A 21,176-nucleotide genomic window follows, 5' to 3' on the forward strand; every position below is an offset into this window, starting at 1 on the left:
TACTAGATTTCAATGTTTTGCTTTTGTGTGTGTGTGTGTGTGTGTGTGTGTGTGAGAGAGAGAGAGAGAGAGAGAGAGAGAGCGCACAAGCAAATGAGCCAAGCAAGGACACTGGATACAGAATTCCTAATGTACTAGAGAGACCTTTTTTTTAACCTTCACAAACCAATACATGTGATATAAAATGTGTCTTGCAATGCGCTGAAGACCTTTTTTCAGTTTGTTTTTGCAAATCTTCAGTGAAGGTGCCTTACTGAGGATCTTGATGGCAAAGTGGCAGTGTCTCATTAAGCAAATAAATCTAAGGCTGGATTTAGGAACAGGTACCTGACCCAGGCAATGGTCTGCGCTGGGCACACATCTGCCCCGGCTAAGCTTGGAACAACGTAATAAAAATAAACAAAAATCCAACAATATTCCAAAATGACAAAATCTTATAAGTAAGTGGGCCTGATAACCAGCAAATTAGTAAAGAAGCAAAACCACAATGACAGAAATTTTAAATTTCCAATTTAACCAAATACCTAGTAAAGGTAAAGGGACCCCTGACCATTAGGTCCAGTCGTGACCGACTCTGGGGTTGCGGCGCTCATCTTGCTCTAAGGGCCAAGGGAGCCACCGTTTGTCCGCAGACAGCTTCCGGATCATGTGGCCAGCATGACTAAGCCGCTTCTGATGAACCAGAGCAGCACATGGAAATGCCGTTTACCTTCCCGCCGGAGCGGTTCCTATTTATCTACTTGCACTTTGACGTGCTTTCAAACTGCTAGGTTGGCAGGAGCTGGGACTGAACAATGGGAGCTCACCCCGTCACAGGGATTCGAACCGCCGACCTTCTGATCGGCAAGTCCTAGGCTCAGTGGTTTAACCCACAGCGCCACCTGTGTCCCTAACCAAATACCTAGGTACGGCATTTAAACAAATTAAATCATCTTTGGTTTTAGCAAGAGTTTCCACTCCCATTTTTATTGTGTTGGTTGTAAGTTGTTTCTAAATGGTTTTTAATACTGTTTTTAATGCTGTTACCTGCCCTGAAATCTTAGGGTGTAGGGATTGACTTCTTGTTTATGGCAGGCCACTGCCCTCCTGACTCTCACATGAAAAAGCTCAGTTCTGTGTCAACAAACTCGAGGTTTTCAAGCAGCTCATTCATTCATTCATCCATCCATTCATTCATTTATTCATTCATCCATTCATCCATCCACAACATAACAATACAAAATGAGAACACATAATACATTTTTTAAAACCACAAAACAAACTAATAACACCCCCAATCACAAGCACATTTTAAAGGCCATCAAATGTTTAATCAGCCAAAGGCCTGGCTATAGAGAAATGTTTTTGCCCGTGTCTCTTAATCTACCCATCAGAAGAACAGGGAAAATTAATTTCATCTGCCCAACCAAAGACACCAAGGCATTCACTGCCAGCACAAGGAGAACTGAGATTTTCATGATGGTCACTGAAGATGAGAGAGACAAGGAGACTTTTAAAAGCTCTAGTTTAGACAGCTGGAGGGAAATCCCAAGCCATTGCTGTTCCTGGATCCAGCTTCTCTTCCTTTTAAAAAGGCACAAACTACTGATCAAATTGGTTGGCAGAGCTCATGAAGTGCTGGAGCCCTGAAAGAATTAGCAAATGGATTAGTCCCATTTCTGAAACAATGCCCTATACCCCCCCCACACACAAAAATACACATGAAAATATATGCATTTGCTATAAGCTATGGGGTATAACGTGGGTAGCACTGTGGGTTAAACCACAGAGCCTAGGATTTGCCGATCAGAAGGTCAGCGGTTCGAATCCCTGCGACGGGGTGAGCTCCCTTTGCTCGGTCCCTGCTCCTGCCAACCTAGCAGTTCAAAAGCATGCCATTGCAAGTAGATAAATAGGTACCGCTCCGGCGGGAAGGTAAACGGTGTTTCCATGCGCTGCTCTGGTTTGCCAGAAGCGGCTTAGTCATGCTGGCCACATGACCCGGAAGCTGTACGCCAGCTCCCTCGGCCAATAAAGCGAGATGAGCGCCGCAACCCCAGAGTCAGTCATGACTGGACCTAATGGTCAGGGGTCCCTTTACCTTTACCTTTTATGGGGCATAAATCAGGATTTTAAGCTGCCACTCATTTTAATCTCCATCTGAGTGGAGGGACCCTAAAATAAACAACCTAAGAATAGCCTGCTGGACCTGGCCACTGGCCCATCCAGTCCAGCATCCTGTTCTCACAGTGGGCAACCCGATGCATGTGGGAAACCAAGAGCCCTCTGCCCTCCCATGGATTCCAGCAACTGGCGTAAAGCATTGGTGTATAAACACTTGTATACTTGTCTGTCTGTCTGTCTGTCTGTCTGTCTGTCTGTCTGTCTGTCTGTCTGTCTCAAGTGCTTATGGTGCCTCTGAATTGCCATCTTGTGCCCTTCCACTTACAATGACTGGTTCTCTGCTACCACCATTTAAATTTTCATTGATTTTTATCATCTACACCCGAGGGGGAACTCTACTTTCCCCATGTCATTGGTGCCAACATGCACCATGACCACTGGCTCCCCTGCACTGATTGGCCTGGCAGGCAATTCATCCGGCAGATTTTATGCCCACTGCACACCCAACTATATATTCCAAACAATAGAGTCACCTACTACCACAATCCCTCCACCCCACTGGAGGGTGCCTTTGGCACGAGAGGTTACATGATTATCCCCCAAGGCATGGGTCCCTTCTAAGGGAATGCTTCTGTCTTCCTCAGGATGATGATCTCGTTACTCAAGACTTCCATTCTCCCTGACAGCAGTGGAGCTGTCATCATGGTCATGGGACCCAGATACCATGTCCCTGACCACCGCCACCTCCACCACACTCTGCCTCTCTTACACCTTCTAGTTCTGCTACCTTAGTCTCAAGGGAACAAGCTTGTTCCTAGGGAGCCAGGAGCTGATTGTACTTCTCACATACCCACAACTTCTGCCCCATAGGGAGCTAATCGTACATAGAGTGGTTGCTTTGGAAGACGATCATCAGGCATCCGCACAACATGACCAGTCCAACGAAGTTGATGTTGAAGAATCATTGCTTCAACACTGGTGATCTTTGCTTCTTCCAGTACACTGATATTAGTTCGCCTGTCTTCCCAAGTGATTTGTAAAAATTTTCAGAGACACCGTTGATGGAATCTTTCAAGAAGTTTGAGACCTGAAGACTCGCCGTTAAGAACAGTGACCAACATACAGTTTAGATGTGTAGCATTATGGGAACTTGGATACTGACTGAAGGGATCTAAACATGGCAAGCTAAGTTGTTAATCAATTATACCTCAAACAGAAAGGGGCTTGTTTCAAATATTTACAGATTAGTATTAAATATAGAATTCAGAACAGCAGCTGGACTAATGTGAGAATGTAACTTAGGTAGCCAAACTGGTGAAGCATCCTGGACTCTGGTCTAGTCCAAGTCTCCTTTTAAGGGTATTTCTGCCCAAACAGAGAACTGTATTGAAAGATCACCTTTGAGTGGTACCTCACATGTTATAAAATGCCTTTGAGCAATCCTAGACTGTTGGAGAGAGTGCCAACCTATTGGTTCATATATGCATGTGTAGTAAACTTCAAAGTTTTGAGGAACTACAATTCAGAGAAATTGGCTTAATGGTGACATAATAAATGTTGCCCTCCCCACAGTTACCTTTGCAGGACATTTTTGTGACAGAAGATGTTGATATTAAAAACAAAAAAACAGGGCTATTATTGCCAGACATTGGAATAACTTCAATTAGAATCTCTGTATCAAAGGTTTGGCAAGTAGCACTTTTGGGGGGAAAAACATACAAAATGTAAACATTAACTGGTCAAGCTAATTGATATATACTTTGGTAGAAACCATTGCCTGGGCGAGATTTCTTTTATGCTGGTTAAACATCTGCCTTACAACAGATAAAGATCCTCTCCTCAGTGAAGGTTTGTTAGACCCCTTTCCTTCCCCAGGGCTACAACGGTTTAACATAAAGGTACAGCAACTTGGGCTGTCAGTGGAACTTTTCGAGCGATGTACCCACCATCCGCCAAGGCTATAATAAAAACAAGGTTGTGGGACATTGAACGCCAGGAACTAACAACAGCAGCAAAGAAAATACGTTCCCCTCTTCACTTCCAACTTCTCGCAGCGAAGACCTTACGAGGTCTTTGCTGCGAGATCACATTCACCCGGTGCTATACCAGCTGCACTGGCTCCCGGTGGAGTACAGGATCAGATTTAAGGTGCTGGTTTTAACCTTTAAAGCCCTATACGGCCTAGGACCCTCGTACCTACGGGACTGCCTCTCCTGGTATGTCCCACAGAGGAACTTACGGTCTTCAAATAAAAACATCTTGAAGGTCCCAGGCCACAGAGAAGTTAGGCTGGCCTCAACGAGAGCCAGGGCCTTTTCGGCTGTGGCTCCGATCTGGTGGAACACTCTGTCACAAGAGACCAGGGCCCTGCGGGACTTGACATCTTTCCGCAGGGCCTGCAAGACAGAGCTGTTCCACCAGGCCTTTGGCCAGGGCACAGCCTGACTCCCTCCCTCGGCAATCTTCGCGGAGCTCTGGCCCAATGGTTGCCAGTGGCTTGAATTAATTAATTTTATAATGAATGATTTTAGAGTGTTGTTTATGCTGTACTTTTGTACTGTTTTATTGTTGTTAGCCGCCCTGAGCCCGGCTTCGGCTGGGGAGGGGGGGATATAAATAAAATTTATTATTTATTATTATTTATTATTGGGCACATGAAAGTAACCATAATTATCTTGAGTTTTTGCTTAATCCTCAAGAAAGAAGGGCATTTTCACTGACCAGGTTTAATTCAAATCCATCAAACCTCCTTTGGGGAAGGTTCTCTGGAATGGTGGATGTAGAAAGAATTTGCCCATGTGAAGTCCACCTGCTGGAAACTCTTACTCACATGGTTCTTAAATGTCAATTATATGCTGATCTCCGCCAGCATTCCTAGATCAACTCTGCATCCCCAAACGGAAACCAGAGTTGGAGGTCATACATTTGCTATCACTGGGAAACGATCAGGAGCTCACCAAGTCAGTGGCTAAATATCTTTATTTGGTTTTTTGTCGTCGAAACACATTGCAGACGTCTGATCTCTCTGGAGACCTAGAGATGTAACGTTAGACTGCCTTTTTTCATTTGACAATAGCTTTGTGTCACTGGGGAGGTGGGAATTCTGTATTGATTTGCTATGGATGTTTGTATGTGATTCCAATAAAAAAATTGATGATGATGATGATGATATATACTTTGGTTAAAGGCTGGTGGGGATTTATTGACTATGCCAATAGAAGAGACCTGGGAAGGGCATTTTCCCTAGAATAGTCACATTTACAGACTTAGGACTATTGTTTTCCCTTTTGATAATATTCTATGAATGTAACAGACATAAGATTGAAAAATGAATTTGCACAGGTTTATTTTCTATTTGTGTATATATTTTCTATTTTTTAAAAAAAATCAAAGGTACAGCCAAAGAAATATAGTGCCATGAGATTTAAGGATAGGGAAAATGCAGCTCTTATTTCTAAAATGATTGATTGATTGACTTATTTGCCCTAAGGAAGCAGGCTGTGATCCCTGCCATCCAGCTGGCTGTTGGGCACTTGGGAACCCTGTCCAAAGAATTTTGACAGGAGAGTGGGACAACCCACCTGTCAATCATGTCACATAATAGTGATGACATGTAATTTATATGTGACTGACAGGGATCTGGCCCATGGAACCAAAAAGATGATACAGAATTGCAGTGCTCTCAATCACTACTAATTGTGATGGATAAATGGAACTCTCAGATGCAGTGGGTGTGCACCATTTGCTAGGGATGCCAGACATCTGGATACAATTCGGCATCTTCCAAAAAAGCTCAACAACTTTTGGAGTACCTTGGTTTTTACCATTTGCAATTGATTGACAGAGGAAGGTTGGTGTTGCATTCATTCCCTACCTGTTAGTATCATAGAGAGTCGTCTGCTTGACCCCTGTGGGAAAGCGGGAAGCCCACCTAGGGAAACCTTTGCACCCTTGCTCAGCTCTTGCATGGCTCTGTCTGCTTCTGTTCTTCCAATCTGAAGCCTGTTGTTTTAAGAAAGATATTCTCTGTGTGCTGATGATATATGTGAAGAATGACTATCCACAATGTATTTGCTTGGAAGTAATTTGTGTAAATAAAAAATTGTTTACCAATGGGATTAGGATTAGAAACGGTTTCTCCCCAGACAACCTTTTAAGAAGTTCCACAGAAGACAAATACAGGCTGGATGTTGCCCAAAGGGACTTTGTGGGTAAGCCTCCAGTCTCCATTTGGCAACATCAATATGGTTTGCAGGAGAACCAATGCAAAACAAAGTGGCCACTTTGGGCAGTTGTCAAACAGATCCCACAAGGCCTTCATGCTCTCTCCCAAGCTTCTTTCCCCAACAATCATCCAGCAACAGCAACAAGGAGCAGCAGCCATGGAGTCAGACAATGAGATCAGTCCAGAAAAGGAGAGGTTGCCTGGGGAAGCCCAAACAAATATCCCGTTGCCAACCTGGAGGGCTGGCAGCAGCCGCGAACATCACCCCAAGGCTGCCCCAGCTCTCCAAATAGCTTGCAGCACCCAGGATCACTACAAGGCCCTGGCACACAGATCCCTTTGAGGATGGGGGTACACCAGGGCCCCCAACAACTCCCAGCCCTGACTCCCAAGCAATGTGTAATTGCTTTAAGGGGGACCTTGCAGTATGGACTCAAAGGGCAGAAAGGGTAATCATTTAGCTGGGGTGCTCCTGCACACTAGCCCTCATTGTTATCCTGTTCTCGGGTAGACAGACAGCTCCAAAGGAAAAGGCAGCAGCACCACTGGATGCAAATAGGGAGAGAGAGCCACACCTGCAGAGAGGTAGGTGACTGTCAGGAGAGAGCCAGCAATAAATCACACAGAGTAGGTCAAGTTAACTCCTTATTAGAAGAAACAGGGTCTGCTCAGGAGCGCCAATCCTAATGAGCACAGCAGCTCTTCTTGGTAGGTCTTGCCCCCAGGAGGCAGTTGTGGAGACTGAAGGGCCCTGCCTACCCACAGCTGCCTTAGTCTCCTCTCCTGGGTCTTTCCCATCAAGATGAGACTGCACCTGTGCGCCTGCCTTTACTGTGCCTGCTTCATACTTCGCTTGGTCCTGGGAGATCAGGTGGGAGGGGAGCTTGTCGCAGCAGCAAGAGGAGGTACTCTTGCTTCTTCACCAGCCTGCCTTTTGGCCTCCCTCCGGACGCTTCTCTCCCCCCGTCCCCCTCTTCTCCCTTTTCCCTCCAGGCTTTGGGTCTCCTTCCCTTGGGGTTCCCCACCGGGTGCCTCCCACCATTCCTTTGTGTCCGGCCAGTCCGTGACATGGACAGGGAAGGCAACTCCAAGCAACCACTCCTCTCATTCCACTCAGCCACTCTGCTCTTGGCTTGGCTTTCTCACTCGGGCTCCCTTCACAGGCAGCGCTGCGCACACAGGCACATGTGCCGAACCAGGCCACTGTTATTCCTACATCTTTCCAACCCGCTCCTTTCATCCCACAATGCTAGGTCCTGTTTTCAGTCAGTTTTTGGAATCCACATGCATGTGAAGACAGGCTCCAGTGGGTTGAGCGGACAAGACCCAAAGTGGGTCCAACGGATTGAGTGGACGAGACCAAGAGTGGGTCCAAGGGTCAAGGAGGAAGTTTCTGTAGAAGGAAGTAAGGCGCAGGTGGGGCTTGTGGGCCTAGGGGAAGCGGCGGTGGCCCCCTCGTCAGGGAAGGCAGGTGTTGAGTAGCTGCTTCTCCCCCCTCAACCCTCACCCAGTCCATTAACTCCCCCCTCCAGAGGGGCTGAGAGGACAACTGCTCCCAGACCCCTCACACCTTCAGCCAACTGACTGGGTGCTGCAGCCTTTATTGTCTCTCAGGGATGGCAGATTTGAGTGGGAGAAGCATTGTCTCAGCTCTCACCAGTCACTGCCACCGGCTGTGATCTCCCCCACTCTCCTCCCCACTTTTATGTAAGTGCAAGACACTTATTAAAGGAGTTAAGCAAGGCTGCATTTTAGCTTCAACGCTGTTTAATTTATGAATAAATGACATTGTCAATAGTCTAACGTCTCCGGAGTTTCATGCTCCTAAATTGGCTGCAAAGGGCATCTCAGTCCTACTATATGCAGGTGATGCGGTACTCCTATCCCAAAAAAAAGTGGGCCTAAAAAGATTGATGAGGGCATTCACAGGATATTGCCAAAGAGAAGAGCTGGCTGTGAATTACAATAAAACCAAAGTCATGTCGTTCTCCAGAAACCATAGGGCCTATAGATGGCAAATAACCATAGGGCCTATAGATGGCAGATAATCAGATGATTGAACACGTTCAAGTAATTAAATATCTTGGACTTGTTTTTCAGTCAACAGGGTCCTGGGTAGCACATCTGAATTACATAAAGGAAAAAGCGTCTCAAAGTGCCAAAATTTTATTGTGTTTTTTTCCACACCAAAGGCAGTAGCTACATACCCTCAGCACTAGAAGCATTCAAAGCTAAACTCCTGTGCCAGCTACTACATGGGGCACAGATTTGGCCCAATGCACACCTTGACTCTATAGAAACCGTTCAGTCCAAGTTCTTAAGGCAAATTTTCTCTGTGCCATCTGGTGTTCCAAACACTTCATTGCGCTTGGAGGCCAACCTTCCCTCAGTTGAATCACAAATTTGGTACAGGACATTTGCTTATTGGCCTTGTCTGAATTTAACCTCCACCGATCTATTACCCTTAATATTGCAAGACCGTCACGAGAGGGCTTGGACCAAAACTGTTACCTCAAAAGCTCTACACCTCTTGTTTATCACCCCAACAGTTATTGACACTGGCAAATAATTTAATTAGACAGTGTATATACGACATTGAGCAACAGAATAATTTAGCTACCATAAGAAAATTTTGTCTGTGGTACAATTTCCCCCCACCTAGCCTCCTCCACACATCCGTGTCCTATCTGCAAAACTTAACAGTTTTAAAATACAGACGTGCACTCGCCTATGCAAGATTGAAAGTACTACCATCTGCGGTTCTCAAGGACTGCTTCTGTCAAATTCCTCATGAAAAACGATTATGTCCATGTGGAGATGGCAGTTATCGAATCTGTAGCGCATGAACCACTAGCTTGCTCTCTTTATAAAGTTATGTGTAATGAAGTTATTACCCCTCTTCTATCATCCATACCAGGCCTTTCATTCACTGCTACAGGGTCCTTCCTTCTTGCAGAGCAAGATTACCAGGTGACAGCAAACACAGCAAAAATTTTGGCTGGGGCAATTATAATTAGATTTACCATCTGACTAACCTGTTTTATACCTAGTAAAGAAAGCCCACTTGTTCATATGTTTTATTTGTGATCAAGGACAGTTATTAACTCTTTCATTTGTATAGTTGCAAATTCTCAGAACGTTTTTAGTATAGCCAACCATCTAGCTATATCTATATTTTATTGTTCTTGATTCCTTTGGTATGGTTTGTGGCTGTCTATCTATCTGTCTTCTTCTTTTATAGTTCCACAACAGATCACCACTTTGTGTTTGTTTTTTAAATAACTACTACATCTCAGATTTTGATTTAAATTGCTGTACTGGTTTATCTCAAATGATAAAGTCACTGGTGTGAATAAAAGAAAAATGTATGTCTTTGTAGTTCTAAATGTGTTCCTGACTGGGGCTGATCCTTCAAGATCTAACACCATGATGGTTACTGGCACTTGTATTGGTCTGTGGAGAGTTCTCACATGGTACATGAAAGATGGAGGAATAAAGGCAAGCAATTCTCACACGTTGCAACTAAAATGTTTACTTTATTGGTATCATCATTCAATGTTATTGTCAATTTATCTGCACAAGGATTTTCAGGCTAAAAGAAATCTTGTCGACATCCAAATCCTACTAGCGCCACCATGAACCACCACAAATTCCTAACACACTGCATAGAATACGGTCTTGATTCTCAGAGCTATGGCCAGTATCATGCTCTGCAGTATCTGGAATGAGAGTTGAAGACAGAATTGTTAGTTCCTTTCAGGGACAGAGACTCCATGGATGTCCTGTGCCCTTAGCAGCTCTGTGCTGTCACAGCCAGCCTGCCTACCTAGTTTATTTACAGGAAGGTCTTGCACACCAAAGAGGGCGTTTCTAGAAAGTCTAAATGATTGTACCCTAGAACAGTTGGTCATGGAAGTGACCAGAAGGGTGGCAATTCTGGACATTCAGGACCTGGTGGAGGATGTGTTGTCAAGCCAGGAGGGAGCAGTGCCCAGTGGCGTAGTGTGGGTTGTCAGCACCCGGGGCAAGGCAAGTAATTTGCGCCCCCTAACCCGTAGATTTGCGCCCCCTAACCTGTGGATTTGCGCCCCCTAACCCATGGATTTGCCCTAACCCCAGATGTTGCAGCCGGTGCGGCCGGCCCCCCCTGCACCCCCCACGCTACGCCACTGGCAGTGCCCACAGTGCTATTAAAGTAAAGGTAAAGGTAAATGGCCAATTGCAAAAAAACCCCATCACAGTCATATGTGATATGGAAATGGAGGCAGACAGTTTTGCTGATAAGTAGTGGTTCACATTTTGAATGCCAAGATACTCACCGGTCCCGTGTTCACCTTCATATGCTCCTAGAGGGAGAAATTAGGAAAGCGTGAGACCTCCTTCCAGTCATTGGCAGCCTAGGTTGGCTGAAGTTATTCTGCTGCCCTATTTACCTAGACCTCATGAAAATTCATCAGCATTTCGGAGCCAATTTCTCCCAATAAACACATTTTCCTAATCCTTCCATCAGTAAAAAGGATAAATGAGTGTCAAGTACTTACGTGCGGACACCATGGCAAAAGCAACCCAAACAACCAAAAGGAGGACCCAGAATTTCATGACGATCACCGAAGAGGAGAGGAAGATTCTCAAGATTCTTGGAGGGACGTCACAAACTGACGGTTCACCTGGATCCAACTTCTCTTTCTTATAAAGGCACAACCTTCCAATCAAATGTGTTGGCTGAGCTGATGCGGTTTTGGAGCCTTGAACGGATTAGCTAGTAAGCAACCTTTGTCTGTGACAACCCCCCCCCCCCGTGCAAATAAACAAGACAGCATGTGATGATGTGTGGAGTGTGCCATGGGCTATGTGCCCTTTCGTAGGATTAAGTCTTGGTTTTTAACTGCCACTGAATTCAATCTCTGCTTCGCTTCCAAGGAGGGACCCTTAGATAAACTAGGGCCAACAGCCACCCAAGTGTTTGTGAAAGCGTTCAAACTCCTTCACAGACTGCCAGCTGGGAATGTGGCCTTCCACCTGACATAGCAGAATTTGAGGATCGAAGTGGAGAAGGCCTTTCCCTTTTTCCCTTCCTACCACCACATGCTTTTCATAGTTGTTTTACCCATGTTCTGTAATTTCTTCTCCTATTCTTCTTTCCACAGTCAACTTGTGCCTTATTCCCTTCCTCAAAACCTGCCACTTTCTTTCATCTCATTTCTGGTTCTTTTACAATCCCTTTCTTCTCCTGGATCAGCTGTCCTCTTTTATCCCCTTCCTTTCTATTCCCTGTTTATTTATCACTAATATCAAAGGTTAATAAATATTATCTTGCTCTCAGATTCCCTTCTGGCCTTTAGCTCTCAGACCTTCTTTTTCCTTCTTCCTCTGACCCTCTGTCTTCTTCTGAACCTCGACATGAAAGGAGTTGCTGGTGGTGCCATTGGCCCTGTCCAAAGGCTACGGCATTGGTGGGGGCTGGGGCACGCAAGTGAGGAAGTCCTGGGCAGGCTGTGACATTGTGACCCACCTGAAAGTGACCCAAAGCCAACAGCTTGGTCCTGGCCTAGCTAACACTTTGAGGAGCACTGGTCTAGACTCCAGGTCACTGGTTCTCAAACAGTGCAGCACATCACATTGGTGTGGCAGGAGAGGAGGGCAAGCGTGGTGAGAGGAGTCAAGGACGACAATCAAAGAAACATTTCAGTGCAGTATAGTATGGATTATTTTTTTAATATGTACAGTCATACCTCGGTTTGAAGTAGGTTCGGGATGAATATTTTCGGGTTGCGCTCTGCGGCAACCCAGAAGTAACAGAACCCGTTACTTCCAGGTTTCACGGCTCGCGCATGCGCAGATGCTCAAAATGATGTCACGCACATGCGCGGAAGTGGCAAATCGCAACCCACGCACATGCAGACGCATGGACGCGGGTTGTGTTCGTTTCAGGATGAGAACAGGGCTCCAGAACAGATCCCCTTCGCATCCAGAGGTACCACTGTATTTACAGACTATTGATAGATTCCCGCCCCCCAAATCAAGAACTGTTAGGAGTTGTTTCTTTTGGTTTTCCAATACATTTCTTTTCATTTAAAAAAATGGTGTGGCACATGAAATTTTTTATTGAAAGTGTGGCCCAGAGAAAAATGTTTGAGGATCACTGCTCTAGGTACACATGATGCAATATAGGACATGCTCTAGCATCTTTCTCATGAAGCATTCTGTTCAGGAACATATCTGGGTTGCTGCAGGCAGCTAAGCCTAAAGGGCCAAGGAGTTGTAAAGGCCCATCTAAAGAAAGAAGAAAGAAGAAAGTGCTCACAAGATTTCTAGAGAAATGGAGGGATGGTTCCTGCCGAAACTTTCCTGGTAGGGAATTCCACAGGGGAAAGCTCAGTCCATAGCGAAGGCCAGCCGAAACTCACAGCCTTCGTAAACCACCAGAAGTGTGCCATCGGAAAATCTCAGCGATCACAATGAAACAGATCGTCCCTAAAGTGTTTTGGTCCCAAGATGTTTAGGTCTTTAAAAATTATCACAAGGTGTCCTAGAGGCTTCTACATTACTGGGTTCCTGAAGCTTGGACCGTTATGGGGGCCCCATCGCAACCAGCCAAGAGGTCTAGGTAATCACTGTTATTCTCTTCAATGGGGTTGTTCCACAACAGATCACATTTTAAAAAAACAAAACACACTACAACATCTCAGAGTTTGATTATAATTGTTTGCTGGATTATCTCACATGTTAAATCACTGGTGTGAATAAAACAAAAATGTATGTATTTTTATAATAATTTTTATTAATTTTCTATTACAATACAATAATAGCCTCATTATAAAAAATACCAATTTATAATACAATCATTCAAATTCCAAATTATATAATTTAGGTGGCCCCTGCGTGCTAGATTTGATGGTTTGATGATTTTCTTTATTTCTGTGTTCCAAAATCTTATTAATTTCAATTACATTCCGGTCAAAATAATAATCCCTTATACAACAACTGCAATATTAAAAACTTCGATTCATGTTGACACATTAAATGATTTGTAGAACTACATGTGTTATGTCTATCTTTTCCCTGTTGCTGCTGTTCTCCATCATGCCTTGGGTGGAGCTGATACCTCATTGTAGTTTCAGAAATTTATCCATTACTCCGTCCCGTGCTTCATTGACAATATGACAATAAAGATATTATGACAATAAAGACAATAAAGACAACATGACAATAAAGATATTATTATTATTATTATTATTATTATTATTATTATTATTATTATTCATTGTTTTACAACTTTAAGAACAGCTGCGAAAATCACCCTGTCCCAATAAATAACCTGTTTTTGCCATTCTCCCTCTCAGCCTGGGAAGAAGCGTGGTCTCTTGAACTGCAGATGGCTTAGTAATGAACCTTATCAGTTCCTTGGCAAGATCGCAGACTTATTTTATCCTTTCGTCAGACTGAAGAGAAATGAGCAATTATAGTTCCAATTAAATTAGATTCCAAGTCCTTTTAGTGTTATTCAGTTCACTTCGTAAATAATAAAGGATGGGAAACGGTCAGCTCTAAGATTCCATTGTAAACCTTTCACAAAATAGAGCTTCGCTCCCTTTTCTCTTTTTTTTTTTGACAAACACAGTTCCATTTAATGTTGTATTCCAGATCTATAATCCAGTTTCATGCCTCCTTACTTGTACATATATAATTTGAATTAACGTTCAAGGGAGGTTTGCCAAATCATAAATATAGGGGGCAGAAACTTCATATAAAGAAGCTGCAGGCTCCCCTCCCCCACACCGTATTTCGCACTGAGTGAAGTTTTCTCTCAGGTTCAGACCTTAACAACCTTGCAACTGGTCCTGTTCCGCAGTTTATTATCTCAACTCTTCTAGCATGCGCCTGTACTTTAGTCCGAATTAAGCTCTAATCAGCAGGAGAAACTCTGCTTCTTAATGGCAGCATAGGAGGGTTTTCGGCAGGGGAAGTACTTTTGCACTCAGCACCTCCCTGCCTCCCGCTTTCCATTCTGGAGCGAGAGCCAGGTACCCAAATGAACTGCAAGTGAAGCCCGTTCCCCTCTGTCCCTGGGGAGAACTTGCAAGGATAATTACCCTCAACCATTCTTGTTTTTCCTTCGCCAACGATCTCCTGCTGTCGTGGGAGCTGCCTCCACTAAGGCAGACCGGAACCGGGAGCCGAAAAATGTATGTCTTTTAGTTTTTGAGTTGTGCGACTCAGATTGAGTCTAGTAGACCCAAAAAATTGAGGATAAAGACACTGAGTTCGAGACCCATTTACTCCATTAGCCTTCAGTTGCTGTATCGTCCTAACCAAATTTGATTCTCATCTAGTCAATCTCAGTGCTTGGTTTTAATAATAAACAGGACCAGAAACAGCATATGGTGAGGCTTTAGAGAATATTCCAGAAATGGTAACTCAGAAGGGTTGAGTATGGTTATGCATGTAAAGAAGAGACACATTATTTTTCACCACTGTGCCACACCTGGAAAAATATGGTGAAATGAGTCCCATGTTTTTAGTGGACGAGGTTTGCACACACAATCAAAATGTGAAAAGGCAGCACCCACTTTGGCTCAGCAATCGTATTCGTAGGACTCTAGAGAGGCTTGTGTGCAACTAGGGAAATATGCTGAATGGCACGGGCCCAGTCAGAAAAAGAGATCAGGTGCTACTACTGCTTTGATGTACATCTGTGAAGGTGGGGATTAGAAATGCGTTATTAAATAATTAAACGTGGAAATGTAGTTCAAAATGTGTTCCTTACTGACTGGAGCTGATCCTTCAAGATCTAATAGCTTGATGATTCCTGACACTTGTGTTGGTTGGAGTGTTCTGACATGGAGCCACATTCATATTTTGCATATGGTACATGAAGGATGAAAGAATAAAGGCACGCATTTACCACACAATGTTGTTGCGACTAAAATTGCTACTTTATTGGTATCATCATTTAGCATCCAAATGTGTTATTGTTGACATCCAAATCCTACTAGCGTCCAAGACCACAAATTTCTAAGAGACTGCATAGAAGACGGTCTTGAGGCACAGAGCCTTGGAGAGCATCAAGCTCTGCAGGTATAGGATCTGGAATGAGAGTCGAAGACAGGATTGTTAGTTCCTTTCAGGGACACAGACTCCATGGATGTCCTGTGCCCTTGGCAGCTCTGCGCTGTCACAGCAAGCCTGCCTACTTAGTTTATTTACAGGAAAGTCTTGCACATCAAAGAGGGCATTTCTAGAAAATCTAAATGATTGTACCCTAGAACAGTTGGTCATGGATGTGACTAGAAGGGTGGCAATTCTGGACATTCAGGACCTGGTGGAAGATGTGTTGTCAAGCCAGGAGGGAGCAGTGCCCACAGTGCTATTAAACTAAACATACATGTGAATGGCCAATTGCCAAAAAAATCCAACACAGTCAAATTTGATTTCAAAAGATGGAGACTTCCGGGTTAGCGCCTCCGGTAATGGCTGAATTCCTCTGACCGGGAGGAATTCGCTTCGTGGAAATTAGGGTCCGACCGCCACGGCGAAGGCGGGGACCCATAAAAAATCACAGGCGGGTGAAGCCTGTGAACGTGGGATTCGGCTGGCACCTTTTGCGCCTCCCCTACTCACGGGGAAACCCGGTTTCGGGGATCCGGAGCAACGTGGGGTGAGTGGCGCGGTGCTGCGAATTGACTGCTTCTTTCATGGAGTGAAGCCGCATTGCTGTTGCCGGAGAGCGCTGACTTTTTCCTGTGGACAATTCGATTTTAAAACAACTACCCGTGAGTAGAACGGAAAATTGGATTTTTAAACGTCTTAATTTGGTACCGAAATGGGGAGGTTTTAAACAGGAAGTCCGCCTTCCCCTTTTGTAAATAGACTGGAGCAAAAAAGCTGCAAGCTAAAGTCTTGGAAAGCTTTCCATAAAGGATTAAACTTCCATCGGCTAAAATCATCAAACCCCCCTTGGAAGCAGGAGGAGAGGGGGGATTTTTTAGATCGCGCAAGCCTGCAGGAGAGAGTGAAGAAAGTCAAATTACCACCGCTCTGAACCTGGAAATGGGCTGCTAGTAGGACTGAAGTTTTGGATATATTCATTGACTGTGAATAGATCGTTTGTTGACAGTAAGTTAATGAAGAGAAATACATTGTTTCCATTGTCTCCTTCTGCGTTTAAAAAGGACTAAATGTAATTGAAAATTGAAACTAACTTTATTGTTTGAACTGTGCTTAAAAGGATTGATACAAATAGAAATTGTTTCCCCCTAGAGGAAGCCTTTGAAATTGTTACATGAGCTGAGTGGGGAATTTCCAGCTGCAAGACAAGATCGTGAGAATCTGGGATTGACCTTGGACTGTTAAGAATGTTGACAGAAGAAGCCTTAGTGGTTGCATTATGTAAGATTAATGACTCACTGGAACAGCTCCATAGGAAGACGGATGTGACGATTATAAAAATTGATAACTTGGAACAAAAAGTGACTAATTTTGGACAAAAAGTGAATATTAATACAGAAACTATTCAGGAATCGATACAGGGATCTACCTTGACATGGCAAATTGAGGAGAAGGCGGGGGAGAAAGTTGTTAGAGCCCCAGCCTCACAGATGCAACTTGATGATTATAAGTGGATGCCTTTTATGACGGAATCTAGAGAAAGCCAGACTTTGAGGATTGGAGCCCCGCTTGGACTGGAGAAGGAAAGTTGGATAGATCCCTTCATGCAGGGATTTATTGACTTTTGGGACTTGGACTTGGGTCAGGAGGAGACTGGAGTTGTGGGGACTGCCAGACTTGGAGGAACTTTGAAATACGACTGGAAATACCTTGTGAATTTTAGTCTTAACTATGGAGATCTGGCTGATTTGTCGAGAAGGAATAAAAGCATTGCTAGGTGGGAATTTCTTCGAGATTTACTTTTCAACATCAGAGGAAGGAAAATAAGAACAAGACCAGGAGAAGACAAAGTAAAGTACATGTATAAACATGAAGAAGACTCGCAGAAGGGACTTGGAAAAGAGTTAAGAGCCTCGGACAGAAGATCACCAGGTTGATGGACTATATGGAATGGACGGAAATGACTGGCAGAATCTGAGACCAGGGAGAAGAGTCGGTGGAAGAATATTGGAAAAAAATTAAAATCTATATATGGAAATAATGTAAAATTAATGAATGTTAGAAAAATGTTGGAAGGAAATTATATGGCTTTAGTAGAAATGCCTTAAGGAATCAAGCATAAATAAGTATTACAATGTTAATGGAAAATAAGGTTAAAATATGTTAAGATAATCATATGACAGAAAATAGAGAAGGATGGAAAGGATTTGCTGAAACAATTAACAGAAATGGAATACAAAAAGGGAGGTGAGAGGAGGTCGATGAAACAAGGGAATGAAAGAGAGGATATTGAGATGGTATGATGTGTGTTTTTTGAACTGTTTTTGCTTTTGCTTTGTTTAATGTGTTAATGTTGTGTTGTGTATTGTTTATATATTGTATTGTATGTTTTTTTTTCTTCTTTTTTTCTTTCTTTTTTGTAAGGTTTAAAAATAATAAATATTATTTTAAAAATAATAATTTTGATTTCAAAAGATGAAACAACCAAAAATCACGGGACGGGCAAAAGTTGAAAAGCAAAGTCAAGAGGGTCAAATCCGTGATGGTCACCTACTTGGATGGTTCTAATAGAGGATTAGATAAATTCATGGAGGACAAATCTATCATCTGCTACGAGTTGAATGCAACTGCAGGTGGGCAGAGTACTGCTGCGCTCATAGGATATTGCAGGCTTCCCAGGGGTATCCTGCGGCAACTGGGGGAACAGGATGCTGGACTGGATGAGACATTGGCCTGATCCAGCCCGTTCATCTTATGTTCATAGGGAAGGGTAGGATAAGGAGGCAAACAGTTTTGCTGATCAACAGTGGTTCCCATTTTGAATGCCAAGATACTCACCAGTCCCTTCTTCACCTTCATATGCTCCTAGAGGGAGAAATTAGGAAAGCGTGAGACCTCCTTCCAGTCATTGGCAGCCTAGGTTGGCTAAAGTTATTCTACTGCCCTGTTTACTTAAACCTCAGGAAAATTCATCAGCATTTGGGGGCCAATTTCTCCTATTAAATACGTTTTCCTAATCCTTCCATCAGTAAAAAGGATAAATGAATGTCAACTACTTACGTGCGGACACCATGGCAAAAGCAACCCAAACAACCAAAAGGAGGACCCAGAATTTCATGATGATCACCGAAGAGGAGAGGAAGATTCTCAAGATTTTTGGAGGGACGTCACAAACTGACGGTTCATCTGGATCCAACTTCTCTTTCTTATAAAGGCACAACCTTCCAATCAAATGCGTTGGCTGAGCTGATGCAGTTTTGGAGCCTTGAACGGATTAGCTAGTAAGCTAAAAACAACCCCCCCCGGTGCAAATAAACAAGACAGCATGTGATGATGTGTGGAGTGTGCCATGGGCTATGTGCCCTTTCGTAGGATTAAGTCTTGGTTTTTAACTGCCACTGAATTCAATCTCTGCTTCGCTTCCAAGGAGGGACCCTTAGATAAACTAGGGCCAACAGCAACCCAAGTGTTTGTGAAAGCGCACAAACTCCTTCACAGACTGCCAGCTGGGAATGTGGCCTTCCACCTGACATAGCAGAATTTGAGGATTGAAGTGGAGAAGGCCTTTCCCTTTTCCCTTCCTACCACCACATGCTTTTCAAAGTTGTTTTACCCATGTTCTGTAATTTCTTCTCCTATTCTTCTTTCCACAGCCAACTTGTGCCTTATTCCCTTCCTCAAAACCTGCCACTTTCTTTCATCTCATTTCTGGTTCTTTTACACTCCCTTTCTTCTCCTGGATCAGCTGTCCTCTTTTATCCCCTTCCTTTCTATTCCCTGTTTATTTATCACTAATATCAGAGGTTAATAAATATTATCTCGCTTTCAGATTCCCTTCTGGCCTTTAGCTCTCAGACCTTCTTTTTCCTTCTTCCTCTGACCCTCTGTCTTCTTCTGAACCTCGACATGAAAGGAGTTGCTGCTGGTGGCATTGGCCCTGTCCAAAGGCTATGGCATGGGTGGGGGCTGGGGCACGCAAGTGTGGAAGCCCTGGGCAGGCTGTGACATTGTGACCCACCTGAAAGTGACCCAAAGCCAACAGCTTGGTCCTGGCCCAGCTAACACTTTGAGGACCACTGGTCTAGACTCCAGGTCACTGGTTCTCAAAGGGTGTAGCACATCACACTGGTGTGGCAGGGGAGGATGACAAGTGTGGCGAGAGGAGTCAAGGACGACAATCAAAGAAACATTTCAGTGCAGTATAGTATGGATAATTTTTAATATATGTATTTACAGACTATGGATAGATTCCCCCCCCAAAAAAATGATATCTCATTGTAGTTTCAGAAATTTATCCATTGCTTCCTTGTTTTACAACTTTAAGAACAGCTGCAAAAATCACCCTGTCCCAATAAATAACCTGTTTTCACCCCTCAGCCTGGGAAAAAGTGTGGTCTGCTAAACTGCAGATGGCTCAGTAATGAACCTTATCAGTTCCTTGGCAAGTATGCAGACTTATTTTATCCTTTCGTCCAGCTGAAGATAAATAAAGTTACCGTATTTTTCGCCATATAGGACGCACTTTTCCCCCTCCAAAAATGAAGGGGAAATGTGTGTGCGTCCTATGGGGCGAATGCAGGCTTTCGCTGAAGCCTGGAGAACGAGAGGGGTCGGTGCGCACCGACCCCTCTCGCTCTCCAGGGTTCAGGAGAGCCCCAGCGCCAGCCCCACAAGGTCGGGGGACAGAGGGAGGCGGAATGCCGCCATCCCGCTGTCTCTTGAAGTGGTTTGGAGGCTGACGGCGGGGAGACCCCGTCGCCAGCCCCGCAAGCTCCGGGGACAGTGGGGAGACGCAGCGTGTCTTCCTGCTGTCCCCGGACCTGATCTGAAGGCGGGCTGCGGGGAGAAGAGCGCTTCTCCCCGCTGCCTGCACCGCAAGCTCCGGGGACAGCTGGGAGACGCAGCGCGTCTTCCTGCTGTCCCCGGACCTGATCTCAAGGCGGGCGGCAGGGAGAAGAGCGCTTCTCCCCGCTGCCGGCCCCACAAGCGCCTGGGGGGAATTTTTTTCCCCCCTTTATTTCTCCCCCCCAAAAAACTTGATGCGTCCTATGGGCCGGTGCGTCCTATGGGGCGAAAAATACGGTAAATAATACTTCCAATTAAATTAGATTCCAAGTCCTTTTAGTGTTATTCAGAACTGTGGTTCTGTTCCACAGTTTATTATCTCATCTCTTCTAGCACGTGCCAGTACTTTAGTCCGAATTAAGCTCTATTTAGCTATCGTGGGAGTTGCCTCCACTAAGGCAGACCGGAACCGGGAGCCGAAAAATGTATGTCTTTTAGTTTTTGAGTTGTGTGACTCAGATTGAGTCTAGTAGACCCAAAAAATTAAGCAATGTGGACCAAAGGTGCTTCTGTGATTAGGGGCTGTAGTGAAGTTTGTGGTTGTTGAGTCGTTTAGTCGTGTCCGACTCTTCGTGACCCCATGGACCAGAGCACGCCAGGCACTTCTGTCTTCCACTGCCTCCCGCAGTTTGGAAATTTCAATAGACCAAACTTTGGTCAAGTCAGAAGCAAAGCATTGTGGGAAGACCAGAAGGCCAAAGGATTTATGGGGAATGCGTTCTTGTTGCTTTAAGTGGAGACTTGCTGTCTATGGGAGTGAGAATCCTTATCTTAGGCATCTGCAGGAAGAAACTTCTCCAAGTTGATTAGTGGTATTCTAGAGACGCGGGTGGCGCTGTGGGTAAAAGCCTCAGCGCCTAGGACTTGCCGATCGAAAGGTCAGCGGTTCGAATCC

Source organism: Podarcis muralis, chromosome 2, assembly GCF_964188315.1.
Source record: "Podarcis muralis chromosome 2, rPodMur119.hap1.1, whole genome shotgun sequence".
Classification (NCBI taxonomy): Eukaryota; Metazoa; Chordata; class Lepidosauria; order Squamata; family Lacertidae; genus Podarcis; species Podarcis muralis.